This window comes from Nicotiana tabacum, chromosome 8 (assembly GCF_000715075.1).
Source record: "Nicotiana tabacum cultivar K326 chromosome 8, ASM71507v2, whole genome shotgun sequence".
In the NCBI taxonomy this organism is placed as follows: Eukaryota; Viridiplantae; Streptophyta; class Magnoliopsida; order Solanales; family Solanaceae; genus Nicotiana; species Nicotiana tabacum.
The window spans coordinates 23,394,068-23,407,179 of NC_134087.1; the positions used below are offsets into that span (position 1 = coordinate 23,394,068).

At 37.7% G+C, this 13,112-nt stretch overlaps 1 long non-coding RNA gene across 1 annotated transcript; it reads right to left on the bottom strand.

Annotated features, from left to right (window-relative positions):
- Positions 1-6,633: 6,633 nt before the first annotated feature.
- Positions 6,634-8,463, bottom strand: LOC107796941 (uncharacterized). The gene is made up of 2 exons (XR_001650553.2): positions 7,770-8,463; positions 6,634-6,976 (listed from the first exon to the last, which is right to left on the bottom strand). It is a non-coding gene; the product is annotated as an uncharacterized LOC107796941 (long non-coding RNA).
- Between the last annotated feature and the right edge of the window lie 4,649 nt (positions 8,464-13,112).

Below are 13,112 nucleotides of genomic sequence, written 5' to 3' on the forward strand. Positions count from 1 at the left end.
TACCCTCTTATGAGGAGTGTCATACCGGGTATCGCATTGATGTGATCTATGTTATAAACAAACCTAGGACTCTCCCCCTCCCCTCCTTTTTATATTCTCAAGTATTTGTAAAACTGGAACCCCTTTTTAAAATTCTCCTTTTAATGATTGTTTTCAAACTCTTATGTGTTTAAACTTAAATTCCCTACTATTTGAGCCTATATTTGTCTATTTGCTAACTATACAAATTCACAAAACTGTCTGGCCGGGAACCACACTAGTGGATCCTGAGGGGTGCCTAACACCTTCCCTTTAGGATAATTTCAAGCCCTTACCATATCTTTGGTTATCAAACAAACTTAGAAATGAACCCTATAGGTGTCCTAATGCACCTTAAATCATTAGGTGGCGACTCTCCAAAATGCAAACCACGTTCCCAAAAGGAATGAGTTGTCCTATACCCAAAAATATCATAAACCCGATTTTCCGACGAAAAGGAGGGAAAAAGGGGGAACGACACCCTACACCACTATAAAGTAGCAAGAGTGGTCGAAGCAGCTTTTACCCGAGATGGTTGGGATCGAATCCACAGGGAGCTAGAAGTGGGAATTGGATTCCTATCTAAACTAGAGATGCGTAGTGCTCTTAATTACTCTTCCAATCATCTTTGGTCTTTTTATTACTTCTAATATTATGATAATAAGATACTAAATTAAGCTAAGAGTAAGATACTTGAAAGGTTGTCTAAATGGTTAAAGAGGCACTAGGGAAGTGACTTTCTCCTAGGTGAATAGTTGATGGGTTCTTGAATCTAAGGCAAGATTGTCATGTTGGGGATTATGATATAACCAATGCACTAAACTTCTCACTCTATACCTCTCGGTAATTTGAGTGATTTTGCCTAATTGACTTTCTCAAGATCAATTGGGTATGATAATTTGTGCAAGCAATTTAGGTTCAAGTCGGGTATTACTATCTCTAGGTTTAACCCTTTAATTGGGGCTATCAATCTCTTGAATATGACCCAATTCCTTGTTGGACTAATTTTCCTAGACTCAAACTTTCTTTCTCAGAAGAGCCCAAGTCAAAAAGGCACAAATTAGTGTTTGCAACCACTAATTCAACATGGAAAACATAAATTAGTCCAAATATCAAACACCCATAGACATTCAAGCCTTAAAACTTAAGACCCATAAAATATCCATACTAGGGTTGAGCCACAACCCTAGCTAATGGGTCTAGCTACTCATAATAATAGAAGAAAACTGATAAATAGATAAAGAAAAACCCATAAGATTTAATTACAAGCTAATAATTGAAGATTCAATGATAAAACCACTATAAAATTACTCAAAATATTCAAATACAGTCGTTCACGTGCTCTGTTGAATGTTAGATTACAAAAGATGACCTAAAAATGGGAAAAGAAAGTATTTATACTAGGCCGAATTTTCTAGACAAAAATACCCCGCGGGGGTACCGCGGACCGCAAGAAATGGAGTGCGGCTGCGGTGAGGCTTTTTGACTTCAAACTCTGCTCTCTGAACTTGGTCACTGCGGGCCGCATAAAATTCACCGCAGCCACGGTGGCTTCAAATGCGGTCCGCACAAAAAGGATTGTGGACCACATTGGCATTAATCTCCAAAAATCCCAACTCTCTGAACCCCGTCTTTGCGGACCGCATAAACTTGATTGCGGCCGCAAAGAGGCCACTATGGTCTGCACAAAATGCTTTGCGGCCGCAGTGCTTGAGTTTCCAAAATGTGCACTCTCTGAATCTCTTCACTACTGACCGCACTAAATAGAATGCGGCCGCAGTGGAACTGTTGCACTGTGCTTGGACTTGTTCTTGGTACTTGTGCATATTTCACTCCTTTTTGAGTTGGTTTTGACTAATTGCCACCTTTTTGACCAAACCCTTCAAACAAGTACAACATGTAAGCCTTTGGGACTATTTTATATGCATTTTTAATCAAAACTCAAGTAAGAAGGAGTGTAAAATAAACCATAATTCCTAGTTATCTGCGCAACACCTGTGCAAAATTCTTAGAGCATTTTTTCTGTTTCAGCTTGGAAAGGGTAATTTCATTTGGGCATGTTCCTACATGGTATAAATACACCAAAAAGATATTTTTGAGAGGACTTTTGACCTTGGAAGCTTTGGGAGAGCATTGGAGGCTACAAGACATAGGATTTCATCATCTTTCCATCAATTCAAACTTCGTGCAGCTGATGCACCCTTTCTTCTTGCTTTAGAAAGATTGCTCATTAGCTAGGCTGTTTTCAATAAGTTTTGCGCGAGGCGCTCACCTTTTTTGGCTAAGTCGTATTGTATCTTACTGGTAATGGATTGATTCTTGAATCTTACTTGGTTTAGGCAGGTAAGTGTTAAGAGACTCTTGTTGGCTTTCATTAGGTATACATAGGTACATGGACTTTCTTGCAATACAAATTGGTTGGCTTCGAATCACATGAAGCCCATATAGATGTCCGCTCCTATTTCCTCTAAAGCTCTCCCTGTGGGGAACATAATCAGTCCATACAAGGACATACTGAGTCATCCACCCTTACATCTATTTGATGCGTCATCACACGGTCGTCGTGTAACTCCTCGAGAATCATGTCATTTGCCTATCACGTATTGCCACCAGAGTCATAAATACTCGAAGTAAGCTCCTGGCTCAGCCCTATCTCTAAAGGGGCTTACGAATGAGCAAAGTACTTATGGTCGTGGTAGCTGCGAGCCTACGGGAGTTTGGATTGTAACGTTAGATTGATGCTTTCTTATTCTTTAAGTCTTTTTGTGATGACTTTCTCCATATACTTGGAGTAATTTACCTTAGGGTTTGACATGATTTAGTGACTTGATTGTTATTTATTGATTCGATTACTGTTTAATTGCTTGAATTTATTGGAGGAGCTTTAATAGAGTTGTGATTTTATTCTTTATAGTGTTTAATCGAAAGAAAAACATCTTATTGAATATTATTGCATTGTATGCCTTAGTTAATTTTGGTGATTCTTTGACGTAATCGAGAGAGCTTTTCGAGTTACCGTTTGAATTAAGATTGTGAAATATTCGAGAGAAGTTTCTATTAGATCAGTTCTACTGATAGATTCTTGCAAGTTTCACCGCACCTCACATTATTTTGTTTGAAATATTTAGATTTTTTCGAGAGAGGAGTCTGCATCGGAAATATAAGCTAGTCACCTATTGAATTAGTGTGAATCAATATAACCTCAAGAGTTTAATATAACATAAGTATAAGCTAATCGCCTATTGAATTAGTAAGAATCAATATAACCTCAAGAGTAAAATACAACAGTATCATATCCATAACAATCTTGCACCTATCATGTCAAAACTCTTATTTCTCACACTGATAAGAAACCAACTCTGCTAATCTCTAGTTCTTTGCAATCAATTATCAATTGTTTTCCTCTAGTAGTTAATCACAGTTCATAATCATTCCAATAAAGTTTTGATCATCTTGAATAGCAGTTAAACCAGAAATTACTAGAGCATTGTTTAAATCCAATCTCTGTGGAGACGATAATTGAACTATACTATCTTTGGCTAGCGAGCATCAATTTTGTATTGTATTTTATGCTCGTCATCAACCAAGGGTCGGGATCGAGAAAGAATAAGGAGAAGTCCAAGGATGATTTTGACACAGATCGACGATCTTCTAAGGCCAATTTTTACCCTACGAAAGGGCCGAAGGACACGACAGAGGTTTTCGGTCAGCGGACAGGCTCGCTACCGATAAGAGAGTTGATTGTGGCTGGAATAACAGATCATTGCAGGACAAAGAGACATCAGGCTCCTAGTATTCCACCTACCTTATACTATCCGAGTATAATTTCAATGTCAACATAGTGGAGCTGGTATCAGCGATGGGGAACATTAAGGAAGCACGGTTCTGGAGGCCGATGAGATTTGATCCTAGTCAGAGGGATCCTAATCTATGGTGTGAGTATCATAGGACTAATGGCCACCGGACTAGGAATTGCCGACATCTACGCGAGGAGGTGGTGACGTTGCTGAAAAATGTCAATATGAGAGAGTTCTTACAAGACTGAGCTAAAATAACTATGGCCGCAATCGGGATAACACAGAACCCTCGAAGATAGGAGAAGATCCTCCTCGTCTAACGTTTAACATGATTTTCGGAGGGGGGAACGAGATTAATGATGTAACTTTTTCAACAGCAAAAAAAGACAAAGGTATCGATGGCTCATAGCAAAAGACTTTGGGAAGTTACCGAGGACGATATCACCTTCACGGAGGAGGACGTTGGTGGACTCCTACTACTGCACAATTATGCCCAAGTAATTCTCTTAATGTTTGAGATTTTAAAACTAAACGTGTTTTGGTGGACACAAGAAGTTCAGCCAATATCATTCAATAAGCTAACCAGAAGCATCATTCCAGCCACAAAGCTTCTCGACAGGTTCAACTTAGCAAGTGTGACAACCCGAGGGGAGATCCTGCTGCCCATAAATGCCGAAGGGGTCATGAAGACTACTTTGTTTGAAGTAGTAGACGGCGACATGGGCTACAACATTATTCTTGGCAACACGAGATGAAGGTTGTGCCATCAACATATCATCCACTCATGAAATTCCCAACTCTAGAGGGAATTAAGCAAATAAGAGGAGATCAACCGGTGGCACGGGATATGAATGCGATCTCGGTTTTCAGCAGTAAGAGGAAGGAGCATGCGACATAGTAATTATAGGAGCTGACGCCCTCTCCCGAACTAAACGAGGTCGACAAAGGGGAGAAGCCGTCGGAATCCTATCAGGTATAAGGTATTTTCAAGTACTGGAAGGAAAGGACAACCAAATCCATGGCGTAAGAACTCGAACAAGTCACAATGTTCGAGAAATTCATAGAAAGGAAGTTCCACATGGGTATAGGATTAAACCTCGAGCTCAAGTTAGCATTTATAGAATTTCATAAAACTAATGTTGATGTTTTTTTGTGGTCGCATGCTAATATGACAGGTATTCTGCTAGAGATGGCCATGCAAAAGTTAATCCTGGACCCCAACATCCCTCCGGTAAGGCAAAATAAACACATGATTGCCGAGGTCGAAAATGATTTGTCAAAGAAGGGGAAACTCGATTGCTTTATATCGATTAAATTTGGGAGGTAAAATACCCTGACTGGCTAGCTAACATAGTAGTAGTTTCAAAAAAGAATAATAAATTTAGCATGTGCGTAGATTATAAAGATCTGAATAAGACGTGCCTAAAAGACTCGTTCTCATTGCCAAACATTGATCAAATGATTAATGTGACGGTTGGGCACGAGTTGATGAGTTTCCGCGATGGCTATTCTGGGTACAACCAAATCAAAATAAACCTGGAGGATAAAGAAAAGACTTTGTTCATAACAAATTTTGGCACATATTGCTATAATGTGATGCCTCTGGCCTTAAGAGCCACTTATTAGAGACTCGTGAACAAAATGTTCGAAAAGCAAATAGGGAAAATAGTAGAAGTTTACATAGATGATATGTTGGTTAAGTCTTTGAAAGCAGGTGACCACCTGAAACACCTCCAAGAAACTTTTGAATCCTAAGGAAGTACAACATGAAGTTTAACGTCGAAAAGTGTGCATTCGAAGTTAGCTCCGATAAATTTTTGGGTTTTCTAGTCTCACAAAGAGGGATCGAAGTCAATCCCGATTAAATTAAAGCCATTGAGGATATTCCCTACCAGCTGTCAAATGTGAAATAGGTCCAAAGTTTAACTCGAAGACTGACCGCTCTAAGCAGGTTCATTTCCCAGTCTTCGGAAGAATGCCATCACTTTTTCTCACATCTAAAGAAGAAGTACAACAATGCCAGCATGCCCTAAAAGATTTGAAAAGGTATTTATCAAGTCCTCCGTTACTATCGAAACCGGAGGAAGGCAAACACTTGCTTTACTTAGCGGTCTCGGAGGTAGCTGTAAATGTCGTTCTAGTCAGAGAAGACGAAGGTACTAAATCTCTGTTATACCCCATTTTAAACCGAGTCAAATTAAGGTACAACATATAGGCAATTCTGAATTTGATTAGAGTTAAAGAGTCGCTACCTAATTATTTTCTATGGTGAATTAGGACATCTAAATTATTAAAGTATAACTCTGTTAATGGCCTGTTTAACCTAAAGATTCTAGGTAAGGGTTCAACTAATCTAAAACATCCCTTTAAGATCCATATTAAATGGTTAACCGACCGGACTTATAATCAAGGCCAAGTGTAAAATAGTTTTAGGCCGAAGTAACATAAACATAACTTTAAAAGGATCCGTCATTACAGTATAGTTACATGAAATTTGCTTTTCCTTTAGAGTCTAAAGAACCAAAATTTGAAAAGAGACAATTTCCTAAAAAACAATGGACTAAAGTCCAAAATGAAAAACCAACGTTAGACTTGAAGAAAGTTTAAAGTTTGATAAAGTACAATTAATTTATAAAATTGTCTTTTGAAGTAGAGAATGGTCGGCCATCTTCGACTTACGTCAAACAAAAGGGAAACATTTCGTCAAAAATTCAAAGACTTATATCAAAACAATATTCATTATTGATCCCAAACAAAAGACCTTGGAAACCAAACCACGCAGAGCATCTATTGTCGACATTTTAACTAAACCAAAGACTGATCTTTAAGAGTTAGTAATTCATTGTTAACTAGAGGTGAAGATCTTACGTGATCAAATGCGAGCGTAGTGAGTAATCACATACTATCACTTGGTTTTAAAGTTAATCGCACAACTTAAATAGATGACACAACTGATATTAAAAGATAACCACACAGTAAAATGTTAGTCATCAACCATAAGCAAAAATAAGACAGCAGAGGATCTGCTAGACGGCCATGTTCGGCTCTCAAACAGAGGAGTGAATATTTTTATGACTTGCTTTCAAGAAGTGTAGAAGCTGAACGTGATTGAGGATATGCGGCATCGGCGTCGTTGAGTCTCAAAGTAGAACTCTTCGGCTCTGGTGTTCACGTGAAACAAAAGAAAGGAAGGTAGAAGAGGATTAGAAAGAACATCTAAACACTAAACACTTAAGGAAAATAAAGAAGAAAGCTAAAGTTATAGAAAGAGTGCATAAATCATGAACTTATGCTAAAAAAGGGCAGTTCTTATGCATATCATTTGCTTAAGAACCTTTCAAATTGGTAAAATTTAGCAACGTTGAAAAATATTATTAATTTCCTGACTTAAATAACATCCTAAATATGATTTAAACTAACTCAGTTGCAGACAAGAAAATGTTATAAACTCTTTGAAAGTTACTTTAGATAAAAAAAAGTGCAATTACAGAGGATCTTAGAAATAGCATAAAGGCACATATGGTACAAGAAATTATACTATCAATTCTAACAGTGTAGTACCTAAACTTAAAATTAAGAGGGGAGTACAGAACTAGCACAGATACATGCTGACACAGAGTATTGTACCAAACATGAGCCTCTCTTATGTGAAATCCATACTACTCCTAAAATAATATTTCTAGCAGTTAAAATCTGAACAAAAAATGCATAATACACTAAAGGAACACAGAAGATATACACGACATATTTATTATAAAAGGGCAAGAAAAGGCTTAAGCTAAAACGTGATTTACTCTTCCAAATAGTTAAATCAAACGAAATGACAAATTAATCATGTCAAAATTCTACTAACATATTTTATCACAACAACAGAAAAGAGTCTAAGACATGATTCTTCAAGGTAAAAATAGTACATTTAAACTAAAGAGAATGAGAAACAAAGTCGGACATTACCTGTTGTGGGGCAGTGAACTAGGAGCTTTAAAGGTTAGATCTACACTCCTTAGTCGTGGAGAATATAATAATGAAGACTAAATATTGAGGAGTTTTCCACATATTGTAAAGCTTGAGATTAAAAGAATAAACAGAGTGTGATATAAACTGAATTTTTTAGGGATTCCGACCTGATCCTTTGGCTGGAGAGTTGAGCGACAAAATTGAAGGACTTTTGAGTATCAGATTGTTAAATGCTAAAACAAAGATTAAGATGGAAGATTCAGTTGAGTTGAGAGATTTTTGATAATTCAAGCCTGGATTTCCCTGTGTTCCAGCTTGGTTTCGGCTGAAAACTTTGGGGAAGATTTATAGATGGAACTTGAGTTTTTGATTTGAAATTTGAATCCAAAATCAGAGAGGTCACAGATTGGGATTTTGGTCTTCAAAAGAGCCGTTTAAAAATTAAATCTCTACCATAGAGAATCAAAATCTAAAAGTCGTTTGGCTTCTGGTGTTGACTTAATCTTGCGCAGAAAAGAGCTGGAAAAACGTAAATGGAGAGAGAGAAGGAAAAGACTTTGGTGAAAATGGGAGGCAAAAATCTGCCATGTAGGAACAATGATGGTGATATTATGCCAAAGTAGAAAGGGGAGGCAAAAGAGACGTTGCTGATGAAAATCTAGTTCTATCTTGGATTGATGCTTGGGCTTGGGAAGATTTGGGCCTACAACAATTAGGTGATGGCTAATTTGCTTGGTCTGAGATTGAAGAGTGTGCTTTGAATAATCCCTAATGGGTTAAATCAAGTAAAAATGGTGTGTAGTAGCCACTAATTAAGGATGTCTTTAATTTTTATCCACTAATTATAATGCTCAGCAAAAATAGCCACCACTAATAGAAAAAAGACAATTTTACCCTTTCTTCCTCTCTTTCGCGTTGCATTTTCATCTGGAATACCCAAGGTGATTCCATGGTCGGCCTCCTCCATGTTTGGTCAACAGCATCAATCCCTCAATCCCTTATCTGTGCACATCAATCCCTCAATCCCTTGTCTCTCTCTCTCTCCAAAAGAAAATGTCGGAACCTCTCTTCATTTCACACACTGTTGCTGCTTCTCTCAAGCACAAACTTCAACTTCCAAAACCCAGAAACTTTATAATAAACCCATGGATGAATTGCAGTTCAGTTCGACTCACAACTACTGCCACTGCCACTAAGTGTAGTGGAAAAGTGAATAGATGGTCCCTTTATGGCATGAATGCTCTTGTAACTGGTGGCACTCGAGGCATTGGGTACTTTTTCATTTGCTAGTTCATGATTTATGTTCTGTTTCAAGATATTTATAGTCTTCAGTCCATCTACCATTAAAAGCAACTATTATGCATATTGTTTCCATCCTACAAGTCAAGAGAATGGGAAACAAAGGCATACGTTATAAAACAATCCTTGTAGAATTAAGAACAGGTGTACTGTAAGTGCAAGACCAAGATAAGGACTGTATGTCCTTAACATTTAAACATGGAATTAAAAGTTAAGGACTTTCAGTCCTTAACTTTTGAACAAGAAATTAAAACTTAAGGACTGTATGTCCTTAACTTTTGAACCAAAAATTAAAACTTAAGGACTGCATGTCCTTAACTTTTGAACCAGAAATTAAAAGAACTGGTGTACTGTAAGTGCAAGACCAAGATAAGGACTGTCTGTCCTTAATATTTAAATATGGAATTAAAAGTTAAGGACTTTCAGTCCTAACTTTTGAACAAGAAATTAAAACTTAAGGACTGTCTGTCCTTAACTTTTGAACCAAAAATTAAAATTTAAGGACTGCATGTCCTTAACTTTTGAACCAGAAATTAAAAGCTAAGGACTGTCTGTCCTTTAACATTTAAACATATAATTAAAGTTAAGAACTGTCAGTCCTTAACATTTAAATATGGAATTAAAAGTTAAGGAATGTCAATCCTTAACTTCTGAACCAGAAATTAAAAGATAAGGATTGCCTGTCCTTTAACATTTAAACATGTAATTAAAGTTAAGGACTGTCAGTCCTTAATATTTAAACATGGAATTAAAATTTGAACAAGAAATTAAAAGTTAAGGACTGTCTGTCCTTTAACATTTAAACATGAAATTAATAGTTAAGGACTGCTAGTCCTTAACATTTAAACATGTATTTAAAAGTTAAGGACTGTCAGTCCTTAACATTTGAACCAGAAATTAAAACATACAATTTGAAACTCAAGCTACAGGACTTTGTGTACAGAAGAACAACAACAAAGTGAAGAACATTTTGTCCTTAAGTTTTTTTATTCAATTTGCAAAATGAGGCCAGTAGAATCAAAGTTAAGGACATAGTGTTCTTTTTTTTTTTTAATTTAATTTCTAAAATGAAGACACTATGTCCGGAATACAGAATTATCATAGGAGGCGATGTCTATAACTTTATCAATCCTCAGTTGATCGTCGTTGTGGTAACTGCTGCTGCTCGTTTCTTCTCTTTGTGTAACTGCTGCTTGTGTTGATAGCGTAGGTATAAGTTATACCAGAAGGGTATTTTTGTCCAGTCAGGTATAAGTTTTTTAAAGGAGTGACTAAAGTCTAAATACATTGAAAACAATGGCTTTAAAATAAAAGCCACCGCTTTTAGTGGCTATTTGTGTCGTTCGCCCTTAAATCAATTGGAAGAGATATGGTGGATTATTATGGGCCGGTTAGAGTGACTTCTGGGTTAGATTTTCATGGTCTCTTTCTTTCTTTAAATTAATTTAATTGGGCTCCAATGTTTTTAATAATTTGGATCCAATAATAATAATAATATTGAGCATATCTAATATTACATTAAAAATAATTGATTAGCTCAACAATAGTCATAATGAAAGTATTAATAGTAATAGTAATAGTAGTAATTACTCCAATAATTATAATCATAATAGTAGTAGTAGTAGTAGTAATAATAAATAATTAAGAAACTGAGCCTAGATTATTAATGACTAGTGAATACCAGAAAATTAATTAGAAGAAAAGTAGGACAAAATTGGGTATCAACAATCTCCTATTTGTTACATTAGAAAAAATTTCACGAGAGCAGAAACTCGCTACCCACACCTCGAAAAATTGGCCTTAGCTCTCGTAGTCGTCATTCGAAAGCTTAGGCCTTATTTTCAATGTCACTCGATAGCCGCGGTGACAACTTTTTTCCTGTGAAACATCCATCGCAAACCTAAATTATCAGGTCGACTAGCCAAGTAGGCAGTCAAAATGAGTGAATTTGACATCGAGTATAAACTTAGGACTACGATCAAATCACAAGTTTTGGCCGACTTCATGGCCAATTTCAGGCCCGGACTGTTGCCTTTGGCCACCAAAGAAGCGGTGTTGGTGTTGAAAATGACATCAGGAGTCTGGACCTTGTTCACGGACATGGCTTCCAATGTGAAAGGGTCCAGGCTCGGGGTAGTATTAACACACACTCGGGAGAAACCCTGAGGCATGCCATAAAGACTGCCTTTTTAACTAACAATGAAGACGAGTATGAGGCTTTGATTGCAGGACTTCAACTAGCTCAGGGACTAGATTCCGAGGTCATTGAAATCAAATGCGATTCCCAGCTGGTGATAAATCAAGTATAAGGGATTTTTTACACTAAAGAGGAACGTATGCAACAATATGTGGTGAAAGTTTAGACTCTGCTTGCACGATTCAAGGAATGGTCAATCACCTACATCCCGAGGGAAGAAAACGCAGAAGCAGACACATTGGTTAATTTAGGCTCATCCAAGGAAATGAAGGGATCAAATTCTGGTACGGTCGTACAGCTCATGCATTCGGTATTGGATGTAGGCAGTTATTATGAAGTAAATGCGACCAATTTGGTATTTGGGGAGGCCAATTGTATAGAAAGTCATTCCAAGTCCCATTTGCCCGATGTTTAGGAGCCTCCGAGGCTAACTAAGTAATGAGAGGGTTCACGAAGGGATCTGTGGAAATCATTCGGGTGCAGATTCATTGGCCTTAAAATTAGGTAGGGAAGGATATTACTTGCCCCGGATGGAACAAGACGCTAAGGCGTTTGTTCATAAATGCGACAAGTGCCAATGCCATGTGCCATTAGTACACCAACCAGCAGAACTATTGCATTCAGTATTATCGCCTTGGCCATTCATGAAATGGGGGATGAACATGGTCGGTCTACAACTGCCAGCTCCCGAAAAGGTAAGATTTCTTTTGATTTTAACTGATTAATTCTCTAAGTGGGCTGAAGCAGGTCCTTACCAGAAAATCAACAAGCGCAAAATGGTCAATTTCTTGCGGGAGAAAATAATTTGCAGATTCGGAATACAAAAAACGATAGCTTGCGACAACGGGCCACAATTCATAAGTGCAAAAGTTCAAAATTTCTTGAGGATTTGAAGAACAAAAGAATCACATATTCATCATACCATCCACGTGCGAATAGTCAAGCAGAGTTGACAAATAGGGTGATCATTCAAAACCTCAAAAAAAGGTTGGAAGCACCCAAAGGCAAATGGCCCGAAGAGCTACTGGGAGTGCTATGGGTGTACCAGACAACAACCAAATCAAGCACGGGAGAGACACATTTCTCTTTCGTATACGGAGCAGAATCCCTGATCCTAGTGGAAGTGGGAGAACCTACCATGAGAAACTTCCAGACGGACGAAGAAGCAAACAATGAAGCATTGCTGGTCAAATTGGAGTTGCTTAACGAACGCAGGGACTTGATGCACATAAGGATAATGGCCCAGAAACAAAAAATGGAAAGATACAATAATCGAAGAGCCAATCTTCTTTATTATAAAGTTGGAGACTTGGTTTTAGGAAAAGTGGCTCAAAACACCTGAGAGCACAACATATGGAAGCTGGGTCTAACGTGTGAAGGTCCCTACCGAGTTTCAGCTGTCACCGGGAAAGGATCATATGAATTGGAAAACTAAGACGGAGTAAAATTGCTGAGCAACTGGAATGAGGCACACCTTAAAAGGTACCATTGCTGACGAGCATCGCTTATACTAAAAGTATGTGCTGCACTCTTTTTCCTTTCGTTCAATTTTTTTTCCAATTGGATTTTTCTGGCAAGGTTTTTAATGAGGCAACAACGAAAAACATACTACGAAGGATACACCGTCAACAGAAATAAGACCTTTAAATGACAAGACATGGGAACAACAGACCACTACGGATGGTTAGATAGTCTTTGGCTCGATAACAAAGTTCCTAATGGGAAATAAAGCTTGTTATCACATCAAACACTATTCAACCGTTCATGAGTGCCCCTTCACTACAATCCACTGGGGGTGGTTAGATCATCTTTGGCTTGGTAGCAAAGTTCCTAATGGGAAACAA